The 18,203-nt window shown below is 29.3% G+C and overlaps 1 long non-coding RNA gene across 1 annotated transcript; it reads left to right on the forward strand.

Annotated features, from left to right (window-relative positions):
• The first annotated feature begins 906 nt into the window (after window positions 1-906).
• Window positions 907-17,866, forward strand: LOC123302230. The gene is made up of 3 exons (XR_006535498.1): window positions 907-1,025; window positions 6,308-6,314; window positions 17,856-17,866. It is a non-coding gene; the product is annotated as an uncharacterized LOC123302230 (long non-coding RNA).
• Window positions 17,867-18,203: the final 337 nt, after the last annotated feature.

The raw sequence follows: 18,203 nt of genomic DNA on the forward strand, positions 1-18,203 counted from the left end.
GCCGATTTTGACTGTAATTGCTCTTACTTATAAATTTTTCTTTTATACTTAGAGTTTCTATACAAACATTTATGTTTTTTTTTTCGAAAAAAAAAACATACATTTTTTTTTTGTGTACGCTGTTTTTTATATAAAAAGAATGAATCTTGTTCTTGTGTGAATAGTGAGGATATCTTGAATAGAAAGATAATAATCTATTCACTTTGTCTGTGTTATATATTGAATATATATTGATATTGAATTATACGCACCTAGTTACACAGCAGCCAGCCATAACAAATTGATTGGCCGACTACATCGCATCGTAGAATAATAATAAATACGCTACTGGCGCTTTTATTTTTTTAAATCAGTGTCGTAAAATCAGCATAGGACAGAGGTCGTACGCTGCGACTCTTTGAATGTAAAGCTGCGGTTCTTTAATTCCACCCGCAAATATTATTTATTTTATAAAAAAATACATTTAACAAGTGAAAACAAACAATTGACTGAGTTAATTGTTAAAATACTATGTATAGACAGTGTGTTGATTACTTTGTCACATTATACAGACATATATGTCACACATATATAACTGATATTCCCATTTAATACATACTATACAATTTGCGCATAATTTGCGCTCTCACGGGTAAACAATGATGTTTACGAAAAAATGTTTCAAATAAAAGTGGTTTATTTTTTTATAAGGAACTTTTTTACATTTAAACTTTTGTCCTATCTCTAACGGTTTAGAAGACCCAATTGATCTATGTTGCTCATTTACGAACTTTACCTCACTTTTACGCTCTGAGCACGTTATAAAAATAAATTTCAGCTTGATATTTCTTTTCGTTTTTGAGTAATCGTATGATAGATGGACAGACAGACGACAGACAGACAGACAACCGGAAATAGATAAATTATGTGATTTTATGAACACCTATACCAAAATTTTGTTCATAGCATCAATATTTTTAAGCATTACAAACTTGGGACTAAACTTAGTATACCTTGGCATATTTCAAATACATGGCATAAAAATCGTTCTGAATGGATTAACGGGGATTAGGCATCATTTTTACATCTCAGCTGAAATAAAAATAATAATAAAATAAGAAAACCACTCTAGCATTCGTAGTAAATCCTCTCAACACAAATAGTAAGGAAATCCACATTGAACGATTAGGAGTTGATACTGGATCTCTCGAACTGCAATTGATCGAGTTTACAAGCAAGTTGGAAGATAAATACCACGTTAATCGAATTTCTCACCATTTCAATCCTCAGTACAAAGCGACAGGGAGTGATTGAAAAAAAATTTGAGCAATATCTTTTGCTCCAAAACTAGAAAGTTTTCTATTGAGCTACCTGCAAATTTTCATCTCCTTATATATTATAGTTTTGGAGAAAATGGACAAAACAGTAATGTTTAAGAAAAAACTTTTCAAACAAAAGTTGTGTATTTTATTAGAAGGAGCATTTTTAGATAAGAAGCTTTAAGATAAGATAATATTTTAGATAACGCTTTTTTTAATAAAATGGTGGCCAGGTGAAACAAAGCCAAAAATATGAAAAAAATCTATTTTTGGATATGTTTAAAAACGAAAAGTGGGAATTTTTAAGAAACAATATGCAAGGGCTTTAAATAAGGCAGTTTAAGTTTTCGAATAATAAAAAAAAATTCCACTGCGATGATTATTGCAGATGAAACAGGGTTTTAAATTTTTAAGTATCAATTTTGCTTAGAAAGCGAATATTTTGGCCCAAAATGCGCATACGGAATTTTTGTATAGCTCATTTTCAAGAAAAATAAACAAGTATTCGAGGTATGAACAAAGTTGTAAAATAATTTTTAAAATTTTGGTACGCTTCCTAAACTTTATATAAAATTTAGAGATAACATTTTTTCACTTTTTAGATCCTTCTTGCAAAGCGGCATGGGGTGATAAAAAATTTTTAAGCAATAAATTCCAAAAATAGAAAGGGCAAATTTTCAAATGAAAATCGAATTGGGATTCCCAATTCGATGATTTTTCGCCGTAATAAAGCTGTTTGAAATAAATGGATTAGTTTTTATTTATAAATAAACTTTATTTATTCTACTTTTGATTGTAGCATAAATTAAGTACTATTTACTGTTGGGAAGAATATTTTGTGGTTCTATAAAAACTTTGAACTTTTGTAAATTGTAATTTTTGACTCTTTCGACTCAAAAGGTTCCCAATTTCATGACTGATTTTAATTTAACTTTTTGTCATCTCTTCTTTTACGGTATTTTCATAATTTCTTAAGACATACGATAAAAAAGAATTATTCCCGATTGATTTTTTCTCCATTTCAACCTTTTTTTGTAGAAGAAAATTTGAGTTACGCCCCTGTCGAATTTTTAATCCTCTATTCTGGGAAATTGAATATTATGTTTTCATGATACGTTTGAAATTACAATATCTTTTAAAATTACTAAACATATCTGCTTATATATACGTTATACAATAGATATAAAAATAATAAAAAATTGTTTACAGCAAAATACATTAGTTTTGCCGGAAGTCAACACCAGACAATAATGTCCTCCTATACTGTCTAGCATCGTTACTTTGTGATATTTGAATATATTTCGCTTCCTCTTAAAATTCTCATTTCTCATAGCAACACATAGAAATAATCATGCATGTGGAAAAACAGAATATTTAAAGTTTATGGATGGCCATTAAACTATTGTTCAGACACCCACAGGACTTTTTTCTCGACAACGGAAGGTGGGAACATGATATAATGATTTCAAAGTTACAATTGTTTGAATACTTTCAAATATTGTTTTTATATATACTCATAAGAAAGATATTTTGAGCCAAATAATTTTCTGCGTGTGGAAGTTGGATACGGCGTTTACTCAAAGACGTTTACTCAATTCCCTGACGCAGTTGGTAGGTCAATATTGTCAATTCCGTCAGACGAATTGAGATACGTCATTAGCAGTTCATCCTTATAATTATTAATTTAGTTTGATTATTATTATTATTGATTCAAAAAAAATATGCTCAATTAAAACTGTTTACTTTTGCAATAATATAAAAAAAATTATTTTTGCAACCGTTGATAGCTTTGACTTACAAGCGAAAGCATTTGACGTAAATTCGATTCGATTTTTTTGATTATTTTTTTGCAATTGATTTATTGCATTATGTTTTTAATATTCGTTAATTGTCTAGATAAACTTTTATTTATTTCCCTGATATCAATGTGAAATATTGTGAGGATGTATGGATGTATCAACTAACTATAATTGCTTATCCATATTAAACATATAGGAACATGTCACATTTGATAGTTAGAATAATTCGGTTATTTTTTTCCCTAAATTCTGAACTTTTTTTTATAAAAATCCCGTAAAATACATAATTAAGCCAGTTTTTTAAATCATTTTAACCAATCTTAACCAATTCCTATCCCTATATATTTTATATGTTTCTTTATACAAGTCAATACTATAAGTCAATTTCACTGCAGGAATTATTGCAATTTTACTTATTTTAAATCAAAATGATATATTTCATTCATATGCATGGTATGAAAATAAGACATCAAGATAATGAAAAGAGAGTATACAGATGATTTATAGGCAAGCAGGATTTAGATTCTAATTCAAGTGTAAATAATCGCTAATCACCTCCGTGAAGAAAAACATAGCCTTAATGTTCTTTACTTTCAATGACGTTAAGTTTAAGAATCTTTACTTACAATGACGTTAAGTTTATAGAGTTTTATAAAGATTTAATTTGGTATTAGTAGCAGAAACGAATCACTAAAGAGGGTCAAAGATAGAAAAGTTCGAGCAGTAAGTCGGATTTGAATGCGGTTTTCAGCATTCGATTCGTTAGAGCGTCAGGAAATTATGTTACCTAAATTGATTTATAAATAATAAAATTATGAAATTTGAATAAATATAAAATAATATGCATTTTATAATTGAATTTTAAATTAACCGTAAATATACTATGATGAAAATGATTCCAAACTTGTTACTTGGGGGTTTTTGGGGTCGCTGAATCAGAAATGGTCTCCGAGGTACCTGGTGTATCCTCGTCGTCTCATAGTGTTCGGGAAATTCGTTATATAATCGGCCCAAACTCATTACCCGGGAGTTTATGGGGTAGCTCAGCACGAATATAGCGACAGAATTAGACACCGGGTACCCCGTCGAATTTCAATATTTGTGCTCAGCGAACCCAAAAACTCCCGAGTAACGAGTTTGGATCGACGAATTTCCCAAAACCTTCAGGTGACGACGGGGATACACTATTAACCAAATCGTGAATTTACTATTAATTTAAAATGCATTTATAAAATGCATATTATTTATAAATCAATTTAGGTTACAAAATTTCCTGTCGCTCTAATTAATCGAATGCCGAAAACCATACTCAAATTGACTTACTGCTCAAATTTTTCGAACTTCATTGCATCGTTTCTTCGACTATATTAAAAGGTAATTGTTGTAATAACAAAGATGTCAACAATATAAACAATGTATATATTTTTAGAGCAAACATTCGGTATAAAGTAATAAAACTGCACAGTAAACAGTAAACAGTAAACAAGGTTAAAGTTACAGGTTGGTGTGTATTGTGGAGTTGTGTACATATAATGTATGATTGAACGTATATATAGCAAAGTTGAGGGTAGATTTAAAAAATTGATAATCATTTATAATAGAAGTGTAAATAATTATTTTTATATTTACTAACTTACAATGTACACAATATTTAGTCACTTTATCAACTACCCTGCCTGCTACATTGCTACATTACTAGTACAAGCTAGTCTATATTACCCATTCAGTTATCATATAGTAAGTACAGTACCTGGATGACCGAGCTTTACTCGATATTTTTTGAGTTAAAAAGGCAAAAATTTTATCACTAATATAATAACCATTTAAAATGTCTCTACACAAATTGACGGAGTTAATTGTTGAAATATCATGTATAGACAGTGTTGATTTCGCAATCGTTTGTTTTTTTACGTCATGTATGTGAAGAAAGATAGCCACTCTTACATACTATGTAATTTGATAATTATGATTGCTACACATACATAACTGATATTCCCATATACTTCCTACATACTATATAATTAGCGCCCTCACGGGTTAACAGGAGGGTTTACAAAAAAATGTTTCAGACAAAATATGTTAAATTTTTTATATGGGACATTCTTATACCATGTAGATGAAATATACCAACGCATACTAAGTTTATTTCCAAGTTTGTAACGCTTAAAAATATTGATACTATGAACAAAATTTTCTTAAAAGTGTTCATAAAATCACCTAATTAGTCCATTTTCGGTTGTCGGTCTGTCAGTCTGTCGTCTGTCATAACGATTACTCAAAATCGAAAAGAGATATCAAGATGAAATTTTTATAACGTGCTTAGGACATAAAAAGTGAGGTCGAGTTCGTAAATTAGCGACATAGGTTAATTGGGTCTTGGGTCCGTAGAACCCATTTGTAAACCGTTAGAGATAGAACAAAAGTTAAAATAAAAAAATGTTCCGTATGTGTAATGTGACAGAGTAATCAACACAGTCTATAACTGCATATTGTTAATGCAAATTGTATAATTAATCTACCTAGCTCACCACTTTTATTCAGTTATTAACTCTCTTTTGTTTCCTGTCAAGCTTCCCATTGTCCCTACCATTAAATTTATGATTATCAAAGCTTGACTACAAATATTTTCAATTTGTTATCTATGTACATCCTTGCTCCATGATATTTATTTATACACATATTAAACATGATAGAGTGTTCATTATACTAACATGCTACACATACCATGCCATGGTAGTATGGTGTCAGGTGTATGTTATATCTGTACAGTATATGATATGTTATGATACCTACCATGTATATAAATATTGTATATGTCGCAGATGGATTGAAGAATCAGCTGTTTTAAATACCCGTTAAAGGTTGGCACATGGAGGCCACACAAGAAGGCTAAACTCCATGTAAGCAAATAGTACGATAAACCAAATAACTAAAAGAAAAAAATTGATGCATCTTTGAAATTTTCAACAGTTTATTATGTTGTAATTGTATTAGGTTGTATTAGGTTTTAATCAGTTTTTTACAAACTAGAAAAATTCATCAAATAAAAAATAAGTTGGATTAAAAAGTGATTTAATTGTACACGTTTTTGTTTTTTTTTTTCGACTTTGTAGCTTCAAAATTGATCGAGATATTCCAATTTTAAAATGGAATTTTTTTGCTCTTTCAATCAAATGAAATAGTATCCATCTTGTAAACCGTTAGAGACAGAACAATAGTTTAAATGTAAAAGTTATTCCTTATAAAAAAATTAAAAACTTTTATTTGAAACATTCTTTCGTAAACATCACTGTTTTACATCACTGTGAGGGAGATTTGGTGTCCATTTTCTGCAAAACTATAAAAAAAGTGTATTGAAGTTATCCTGAAACCACTAGTTGAAGTTATCCTGAAAATTTTCAACACACTTTTTTTTATAATATGGAGAAAATGGACTCCAAAGTTTTTTTTCTAAGTGGCAATCTCATGGGTAATGTTTACGAAAGAATGATTCAAATAAAAACGGAAATACTCATTGATTACAGACATAGAAGCCGCGTTTTCATGGGAATATCTTATTTAAAATCTACTTTTGAGTGGAGAAGCTATTTTAGGCAGTTGTCTTTTTTCTTAAATTACCTTTTGGACTGAAATGATCAATCCGTAAAGAATTGTAAAATCGAAAAACTCTTAGCTGGTCAAAAGTACTTTTTACTCAAAAAGTAGGCAACTTTTAACTAAATTTAGCAGTTTTGCGGTCAACAGTGATTTTGACTGACGCTTCTGATCAAAATTACTTTTAATCACTAGAGAGTCAATCAAATTTAGTTTAATTGTTACGAAAGCTGCCAACGTTAACGAGAGTATACCTTGAGATTTTGAGATGGAGGAATTTCGGATATTTCTTTCCTTATTGAAATTAGGAAGGGATGAAATACTTTTTGAATCTGATAGAAGTTGCGTTACTTAATTGTCGGGCCATTATAATTTATATTGCTAAAATGACAAAAGAATATGTTAAAAATTGTCAAAAAATTATTTAGCAATTTTTGCAGCTTTTTCGATATTGCATATCAGTAAACGCAATATACGCAACACCTCTCAGATGCCAGACATATTACAACCTTACCTAATTTAAAACACATAATAAATGTCCAAAATCCAGCCGCCTTGAAATTAACTTTTTCTTGGCGGAGCTAGCTCTTATACCAAATTGTTTGGCTTTCCAAATCCGCAATAAAAATATAGGCTCACATTTGAAAGAATTAATTTTTGGTTCATTGTAGCTTTAAGGTTATTTTTAGTGTCCGACCGAAACTGGAATTTCTACCGAAACTGAAACCGAATCTTCGGTATCTGTCTCAGTTTCGGCCGAAAACCGAAACCGTAACTGTAACTTTTTTAGACATGTTAAAATTAATTGTTTATTGAAATTTTGCTTATTTTTTACACTTATACAGACAGTTAAGGATGTATGAGCATGACAACAATGTTTGATTTACAGGCTCAACATTTTTTTGTAGGTAGCCTTTTACTCAAAGAATATGTGGTTAAAATTTCAGCTTAGGTATCCGTGCAAATTTTTAAGAAAAAAGTCATTAAAAATCGATATAAAATACATTGGCTCTTATGGGGGATCTCAAAAAACGACATATTTTGGAAGTTTTTGATAATTTTCATTTGGAATGAATGAAAACAAATTTAAAAAAAACTTTTTAATAGAAAGTAAACATATTAGCAATGAATTAGAAAAGAAAAAAACTAAGTGTCACCGTCCATATAAGGGATGTAATAGCAGCCAGCTATTAGCAGGGTAGATTAAGGGTTGAAATTATTTTTATCTTATTTTCAACTTTGATGATGAATTTTGTTATAACTTCATGAATGTAGACGAAAAATAAGAATAAAATTTTTCGATATGTGTCTTGGTTTTCGAAATATCGAAAGCTAAATAATTAAACAAAATTTTCAATTTTCGATATTTTGAAAATTAAGCCAGATATCGAAAAATTTTTTCTTACTTTTCGTCTTATATCGTCAAGTAATAATATAAATTTATCATCAAAATTGAAAATATCTATTTTTAAATTTCTGCCCCCACTACCATGCTCATATATCCTTAACATGTATTAAATGAAATAAAAAACAAAAACTGAGTTAAAGGAATATTTTTTACATACTGTGTTTTCTCACAGTTAAAATCAACTAACATCAAGTATCTTCAGATCACACACAATTAAATCGTAGCGATAGCAGGCAGTTGTTTCAATGTTTGGGTGGTTAAAATTAATAAAACCAAATCCAAGAACGCACACGAAGCAGACACGAACTCACTCACGATAATTCACGAACGCAGAGTTTCGGTGTGGCCGAAAGCTCGGCAGATTTTTTGCCGCAACCGAAACTGGCCGAAACCGAAACTTCGGTCAGACACTACTTATTTTTAAAGATTAACTTTTTAAGAGTTCCGACTGTTATGACAGTCAAAAGTACTTTTACCCAATGAAGCTAGTCAAAAGTGGTTTTGACTGATTTTGAAAGTTAAAAGTAGCTTTGACCGGTCAAGAGTTTTGACTCTAACATATACACCTACCTAGTATAAAGTTGTTAAATGTTATGATTACTGATCTATGATAACATTTAATATATAAAGTACATGGATAGACATGTACACTTTGATGTGATGCTGATCAAATGAACAAGTAAACAAGTGTGTACACTGTAATGGTTACTGGTTACATCTATCTATGTATCCAATCTACCCACCACTGCACTGACTATAAACCTACCTACTTACCTATCTACCTACCTAGTTTTATTTATCTAACACTTAATTACATTTTTATTAATCTATTAATATACTTAATTATTTTATTCGATTTTCAATATTATAATCGAATTTATATGATATTTAGATGGTACAGGATGAGCTCTGAAAAATGGGCAATAAATATTTTTCTTCATCCGTTAGCACTCGCGTTATAAGCATTTTGCTCACGCTTGATTTAAAACATATAAAGTGCGTTCTGTTATTGACTCCAGATTGTTGGCCTACAGAATAAGCTCATAAAGACGAAGGAAAAAGTTATTTATCAATTTTGGATCTGAAAACTACTTTGCGAGATAATTAATAAAATAAATTAATACAATATTAATAAAAAGAAAATAACTTTATCGAATCACAGTTCAATAAAATATTGAAGGATGGTATTCATTTTGTTAAAATATATCCCCTTAAGGACCCACAATAAAATATTTAGCTAGATTATAAAATTATTAATTATAGCTAATTAATAATTTTATAATCTAGCTAAATATTTTATTGTGGGTCCTTAAGGGGATATATTTTAACAAAATGCATAATACAGTCCACAGAAATGCTCATCTTAATTTGAATAAGGATGGTATTGTCTCAGATCCAAAATTGATAAATAACTTTTTCGTTTGTCTTTATGAGCTTATTCTGTAGACCAACTACTGCAGTCAATAACAGAACGTCCTGTATATGTTTTATTTTTCAAATGGTATATGTGGTTGCAACTTTGACTATCTTCACATAATTTTTTCTATTTTCGAATAATGAATTTTTCAAATTTATTTATTTAATCTATCTACAGTTCTTAAAAATTAATTTTTAAGAATTTATTCAATTTATCTACAGTTCTTAAAAATTAATTTTTTTCAAGTCAATAAGAAGTTGCGAGAATTTCTCTCATCACGAGAGTAAAGGTTTAAGCAAAAAATACTTACTTTTTCGGGTCTATTCGTGTACTTTCACTAGTTTAATAGAAGTCGTATATTAAAAAACTTGGGATAGAAATATTGTGAGACAAGCTATGAACTACCCGCCACGCTGGACAAATTCAATTTTAAGTACAACCATTATTGTGTTATAAACCTTCACTTCGTATGTCGTCACATATCCTCTTTTTGTTCACAATTTCATCGATTTTATTATTTTGGTGCGGAACAATAATTTTAGGGCAAAAGCTCTAGTTGCACTCTGCCATGCTGTGCTTTAGGAAATTATGGTTGCTTAAAAATGTATGAGAATTATCTAGTAAATTTTAGAAGATTTTATAAGCCCCCGATAAAAAGTTTAAACAACTCTTAAACGGCTGACTTAATTTTAATGTAACAGTTTTTTAATGTCTTTCCACTCTTTCTCCCATATCCCCTTGCGTCGGGGTTTAAGTTTTGTAATGTACATGTCATGCTTTTTTATTTGATACCCCACTTGGGAATATTTGAAAATATTCTATCGTTCATTTCCACTTCTTTTTTCGTCGGTGTTAAAGTTTTGTAAGGTACATATCATGATCTTTTATTTGATACCCTATTTAGGTATATGTATCGTGTTAAAATTTGAGCTTAATCGATGCAGAACTTTATAAGTTTTTGAAGCACACGCCTTTTAACCGATATTTCAAACCCTTACAGCCATTTTTTCACACTAGAGTAGCCTATGTGTTAATCCAGGTTATAAACTATCTGTCTTCCAAATTTCATCCAAATCCGTTCCGTCGTTCTGGCGTGATTGAGTAAGAAACATCCATACATCTATCCATTCAAACTTTCCCGAATATAGTATACTAGCTTGATACCCGTCCGCTTCATTGGGCTTAAAAGTAAAAACCACCGTTTTAAAGCCTCCACCCTCTCTTGATATGCACAGTTTTCAATTTTGTTAATTAAATGTAAAAAAGTCATAATTCATTGAGAATATCAGAAAAGTTGACCATGATTTGTTTGACGCTTACTATTTTAAATTTTTACAGAAATCTTTAATTTATGGTTCAAACTGATGATCATAGATCTGATCCATCTATAATCATTATTTTGAACCATAAATTAAAGATTTCTGTAAAAATTTAAAAAATGGTAAATGTCAGATTAAATTTAATTTTTTAATTTTTTTTTTTTTGTATATCTTTATAAGTTGTAGTTCATGTGTTATTCTGATAAATGAGCTATATTACTGTACAGTTTCATTAAAAATCATTCGTTAGTTTAAGCGTAAAAACGTATAATATTTTTTTTTACAAAACTGTGTAGTTGTTAATAGAAAGATGAATTCCTTCTTATTTAGGCGACACTTAACGAGGTTTGATTGTATTCAATATTGCATTATAATATAATGGATATAAGATGTTCTTGTGTGTATTGTATGAGAGTAAATGTAAAACTATAACTAAATTGTGTAGTGAATTGAAATTGAAATAAAATTGAATTGAAATCGAAATTGAATTTTACAATATAATATAAGTAAATTTACAAGGTGTAACAGAACAGCCGCATCGCCACAAGGTTATTATTCAATGATAGCATAAGGAATGCCTCGACAACACTGCAGTTTTTGTATCATGTATTTATGAAATATACATGGTATATTAAGTTTAGTCCCAAGTTTGTAATGCTTACAAATATTGATGCTGTGAAAGAAATTTTGGTATAGGTGTTCATAGAATCACCTAATTAGTCCATTTCCGGTTGTCTGTCGTCTGTTTGTCGTCTGTCTGTCCGTCTTTCATCAGTCAATTGTTTGTTTTCACTTGTTTTATATAGAAAATTTTGCAAATTATTTGAAAAATCAATGAAAGGACATTTTGTAAAATTCTTACTTTTGGCCTGGAAGTTGTCGTAGTGCAACTTTTAAAAAGTGAATTTCTTCGTCTTGACTTCTAATATTATATAAATGTAAAACTAAAAGTAAAAATTTGTCAATTTTTAAAGCCAAAAATGGTTTTCGAAAAAAACTGTTATTTTTTGGTTGGGTTTTTTATCTTTGTTTTAGTAGTTTATTAAATATCGCAGGCAAAATGAATTTACAAAAAGATTAGTTCGATTACGTATCTTTTTGGGTTCGATCACGTACTTTTCATATTAATGAAAAAGTGTAGCTTGAATGAAAACAAAATATTACTTTTATTGGTGATAAAAATACTTTAGTATGGTGTCAACACTGTAGTACTTTAAGCTTTCAGTATCATACGTAGCATTTCATTCTTTATGTTTATAAGAACGTTAAAGCTCTAATTATTTTAAATATTATTAGTGACTTTTTGATTCTTATTAATTGTACTCAAAAATAGCATTTTAGTACATTTATTATTTTTAAAATGATTTCGAAGTTCTTATCTTGTGTTCTGTAATATTAATTTCTAAGGTTTCTTTTAAAATACAACTCAAAATATAACTATTTTTCAATTCAAAGTGACGGTAGTGTCAGTCACGTTTTGTTTTGGAGTGTCAGTGACGATTTATTTTTCGAATACATTTGATTCTAAAATATTAAGGTTCTCTATTTTACCACTTTCCAGTAATTTATTTTATGTAATTTGACCACAGCTACAACTTAAACTGATAAATTCTTCATAGAAGATGATTCGAAGTTTAAGAACACTCTCGAACGCGACTTCATTTTGCATGTTGTGTCAATCACTTTTGAATTTTCTTAAATAAATCATTTATCATAAAGTTTCATGAGCAAAGTTTTTACTACAGAGGGTTAAATGTAGAACCAACCATAAAACTACCACCAAAACTAAAAACCGTTACTATAGTAGTATTCATAATATAACGCAAAATAAAACGCATTTTGGGTCAAATGTTAGTCATATATGGAATAACCCTTTTACTATAATTTCGATTTAAGACGGTTCTATACAAATTTTTGATTGGGGTGAAATGATTCTTCCATTGGCGTGAAAATTAAGAATTTTTTAAAAAATCCTCTTAAATATTTGTAAGAGGAAAAATTTAGAGAAAAGCGGTTTTCCAGATAAGAATGTTTAAAGTTACAATTGAATTTCAAGCACAGCGATTATTATATCCTTTACTCAATCGATTTGAAATTTGGATATGGTCGTATAGGTCTTTCTCTCTGTTTATTATTTGAAAATTCCGTTAATTTTTCCAATTTTCGTTGTTCACATCCAGGTATAGTGGAATAGGAAACAGTACTTTTGTGTTAACAATGAAAATTGGAAAAATAAACACACAAGTTTTTAAAAATTAAAGTAACCAGGGCAGGTAAAATATGAGCACCAATAACATAGCATAGCTTAAAATTCAATTATAACTTTAACCATTCTTATCTGGAAAACCGCTTTTCTTTATAATTTTTTTTTCCACTAATGAATATTTAAGAGGAGTCAAATTATTAAGTTTGACGGCAATCAAAGAATGATTTCACACCAATGAAAAATGTGTATCGAACTAGCCTTAAATGTCGGACACTTTGTTACACCTTCTAAGACATATAATACAGTAAAATAATCGAATTCTAAGTATCTATATAGTGCAAGTGGCAGTATAGTGGAAGTGTATTTGTAAATATAAAAATTCCGTGTACAATACTAGAAACATTTAGAACATAAACATTAAAAGCAAAGAGTTGAGTAGTAATATAAAATATTGATAATAATAATATTTATATAAAATAATAAATATTTTTAAAAAAATAACTATAAATATATATTATATAAAAATAACCAATGTCAGTTGTATTTATATTTATATTCATCGTACTCATACTTGATACATTCTCAGGTAAGTCTTTTAATATTTATAACATTCTATATTTGTTTTACACTAATCATATAGTAAATATTCACATAGACATCACAAAACATATTTAGCTTGTTCAATGTTAGTTTTGAATGTCTTACCATTCAAGGGCGTCACCATGGGGCCCCTCTCTAGAGATTCAAAAAAATAGTTCAAAGCACCCACTTGCTTTAAAAAAGTAAAATTCTACTGAACTCAAAATTTCAGTTATCGGATGAGTTTAGTATGAAATTAGAATCAATCAAGCTACCTACTATTTTGTAGTTTTTGAGAAAAAGGAAACTAAATTTTTAGCCTTTTAATCAAAAATTATTGTCATGCACATACATCCTTAATTGATAAAATTTTGGGTAGCATATCTACGTCATACTTATCTTTTGGATGAAATCAATGATATTTAGTTTCTTCAGATCATTTATGCTTCCAGGATCCTTAGCGTAGTGCTTTACTTTCAAATATCTCTCAAAGAAAAATTTCAAAAGACGTTAAAACCCTAAAACTAGACATTGATGAAAATAACAGTATATTATTTCAAATAAATTAGTTTAAAACTCATTTTTCATGTTTTTAGCGAAGTCGCTGAAAATTCCTTTTTTTTTATCCGGTAAATTTGAACATCCGAAGGAACAAAAATTTTCACCTGGCTGAAATTTGATAGGATTGTCCAAAACACCGTCATAAATAAAGTCCTCATCGACCTGAGACGTGGAAAAAGGTCACAAGAACGGGTTTTTCGCGATTTTCAGCGAAACGATAAGTTTTATCATAAAATTGCTTGCATAAAAATTTTAGATCAGATAATAATAATAGGGTTTAAACCTCCGTTTCTCTAACATATGCCTTAACAGAGGCCACTCACTTTATTATTTGTTAATCTTTATTTGTTTAACTACTTTCGTATATACACAATTACATTTTTAATGATGTGGGAGGAATCGGTTACTTCGTTCTTATCCAAGCGACGACAATGTGATCAATTCTGCACCCCCCTTAATTTTAATTGTCCACACTGCCGCTGCCTGGACTCGAATCCGCAACCTCCCAGTCAGTAGCCCTAGACCGCTCAACCACTGACCCGACCTAAACAATAATAATGTCTTAACAACTTAATAATGGCTCAACACTTTTTTTCCTAAGAGCCATCGTTTCTGAGATATAACGATTCAAAAAATTGGAAGAGTTGTATTCGTCATATTTTATGGATGGACATAAAATCATATGACGAACATAATTAATTCTGTGGCTTATATAGAAAATTTAATTATATTATCTAACAAATTTAAATCAATAATCATGTTAATTTACATTTAAAAAATATTATTTATACAATTGCATATCTTATTTTCACAATTTCTAATCCAACAAGTTTAATTAATTGCTATGTTTCAATAATTTTAACTGGACATTTACTATATCATTTACATGTAAGCAATTGTAAATTAGTCATAATAGGCCAATACTAACCACTGCAAGCGCTGGCGTCGATTTGATTGTCCCTACCATGACTACGCACCCAACGGATATATGTAAGTCAAAATTGTATATATGTAATGTTTCAGCTCTATATTTATCCATATTATATACGGATTTCTATATTTATAAATGTATTATATGATATAAATAAATAAAAAGACTACCTGCTAGACTGGTAGACTATTACTATCAGCTAGTATCTACTACCTATACTAGGTACAGATAGTGTAGTAAAGTTGAGGTTCAGGTCGATGGATGCTTGGATAGGTTGCTTGCTTGTAACAGATATAGGTAAAAACTTTTATCAATATTTTAGAGATAGATATAAATGATTAAATATTTAAATGTGTTCTATTTTACTTGAGAGCTATAACTATGCATGTTCAGTGGCGGATTTAAAAAAAAAAAACAAGTGAAAACAAACAATTGACTGAGTTAATTGTTGAAATACCATGTATAGACAGTGTTGATTACTCTATCACATTACACATACATACATGCCATACATACAAACTAATATCCCCATATAATACTTACTATACAATTGTTTCAAACAAAAATTGTTTATTTTTTTATTAGGATCATTTTTTATATTTTAACATTTGTTCTATCTCAAACGGTTTACAAGATGGGTTCTACGGACCCAAGACCCAATTGACCTATGTTGCTCATTTACAAACTCGACCTCACTTTTTACGTCCTAAGCACGTTATAAAAATTTCAGCTTATTATCTCTTTTCTTTTTTGAGTTATCGTGATGACAGACAGACAGACAGACGACAGAGAGACAGACATAATTTCCCAGAGAGAAGTGTAACCCTTAGCTAATTTGGTGATCATCATTCTCCGAAAAAAAATGGAAGCCTGATGATAAAAAAATAAGCTGAAACACTGAGATGTTTTGACTCAAACCTTTACTATTTCATCTTGTCTTTTAATCGCTGGCCTTCGATTTTTGCTCAGAGACAAATGAATTTCGATACCAAAACGAAAGTGTTACCAAAGAACTGAAATTTTGTGTCAATTAATGAGCATTTAAGATGCCTTCTGTATAAACTTCAAGTCGATTCTCTTTACGGTTTACGAGAAATTAATTATTAAAAACAGCCCTTTGTAGATGGTAGTATATGAAGAAGTCGTAATAAATGTTGGTTATATAAATGCTTTAAGTCAATAAGTGCTTTTAAAAATTTTTTACCATTTATATAAAACACTTTTATCAATATTCCTCAAGTTTTAAGCTTTAAAATGATACCAAAAATAAGAACTGTGAATCAAGATGAAAAATTTCTTTTGGTAAAAACACTAACTTTGGTATTTTTAATTTTTCCTACCGAGAAACGATATGAATTTTTCATAAGAGACGTATAAAAGGGTGATTAATTGATAAATAAAATGAAATTTCAAATCTCTGGTATCATTTTCAATTTACGGTAACGAAAAATTTTAAAGACTTGAAGTGAAAATGATAACAAAATTTAAAATTTGTATTTATCAATTTATCACCCTTGTATAGGTTTTTTGTGAAAAATTTATATCGATTCTCTGTACGGTTTATGAGAAATGCCCCCTTTCATTTGGTAAAAACACTGACTTTAATAGTTGATTTCTCATAAACTGTTTGTATGGAATGGATATGAATTTTCCACAAAAGGCGTATAAAAAGATGATTGATTAATTGATAAATAAAATTTTTTTGGACCTTTTTATTTTTTTTGGTATCGAAATACCTTAAGCAGACATAAGAAGCAATTTCTCTTTTTCCGATCGACTGCTTAAATTCGCCACTGATTCTATAGCAGATGTAGTTATGTTTGGCATAACTTTATCATCAAATAACACACTATACACCATTCTAGTTTTAATTCAATTAATTCAATTCAATTTATTCATTCTTAAAGTGCAAATATTACTGTTTTTATTATTTATGCATTCATTACCATTAGCAAATAAACCGTTAATCGCTGAGTCTATTTTTAATAAATTCTTCTTAAGGTTAGTACTTGTAATTGTATTTATTAGAATAATAGGTAAATAATAGATCATCAATAAACATTCTCTACCTAACTCGTTTTTTACCCAGGTATAAAAAGTCGGTAGCTTTGTGGCGTTAACAATTAACCCGACAATATAAATAATCCGTCGTTATAAACAACCCGACGATATATTGAATATTCCTTCAACGGTTGACACACATATCTTTTTATATTACTTAAATAAAGATAGAAAACATATACAAGTAAAATATATGCAGTAGAACATACGCGACAGTTCTAGAATTTGCTAGACTGTACAGTAATATTGATTGTAACTATATAAACAGCGCACAGTGTGCGATACTGTCAGATTACAATACAGACTCTTCAAGTTAACCAGTAAAGTTTTGACATATATCAGAATAACATTAAAATAAAATTATTGTGAAATATATTGTATTTGTGTGTAGTAAAAAAACTTAACAATAAAAATTCGTATAATTATTTGAGTGTAGATCCGCTACAGTTTCTTCTATTATTTTTCCCTTTTCTTGACGATATTTCAAATCACACTCTGTTCGTTATGTCCAACAACACTTTTTACTAAAAATTACTTGAATGAGAGGTTATTAGAAAGAGGTCAGAATTGTTAATCGCAAAGTAAAAATTGTTATCGATTAATTCAAAAAATAATTCCTCGATTAATTCAAAAAATAATGCATCGATTATGTTTTCTGAATGGATATCGTATAACTTAACAGATGTATTAAGGTAGTACGAGCGCCAAGGCTAGTTTAGACTTGTGGTTCAAATTATTTGTACCTAATTTCAACTTTGATGATGAATTTTGTGGATGAAGACGAAAAATAACAATACAATTTTTTGAAATCTGTCTAAATAATTAAACAAAATTTTGAATTTTCAATGTTTTTTTTTTTCAATTTCAACCGACTAGTTTTGGAGAAATCTATGAAAATCAATATTAAATATGACTACTTTTGAAGTAATTTATTTTTTTAATAATGGGACAAAAGGCCCCCCCCCCCACCTAAAATTTTCAGAATTGATTTAAATTTAGTCCAATTTCATATAAACAAAAATTAAGCCTT

Source organism: Chrysoperla carnea, chromosome X, assembly GCF_905475395.1.
Source record: "Chrysoperla carnea chromosome X, inChrCarn1.1, whole genome shotgun sequence".
In the NCBI taxonomy this organism is placed as follows: Eukaryota; Metazoa; Arthropoda; class Insecta; order Neuroptera; family Chrysopidae; genus Chrysoperla; species Chrysoperla carnea.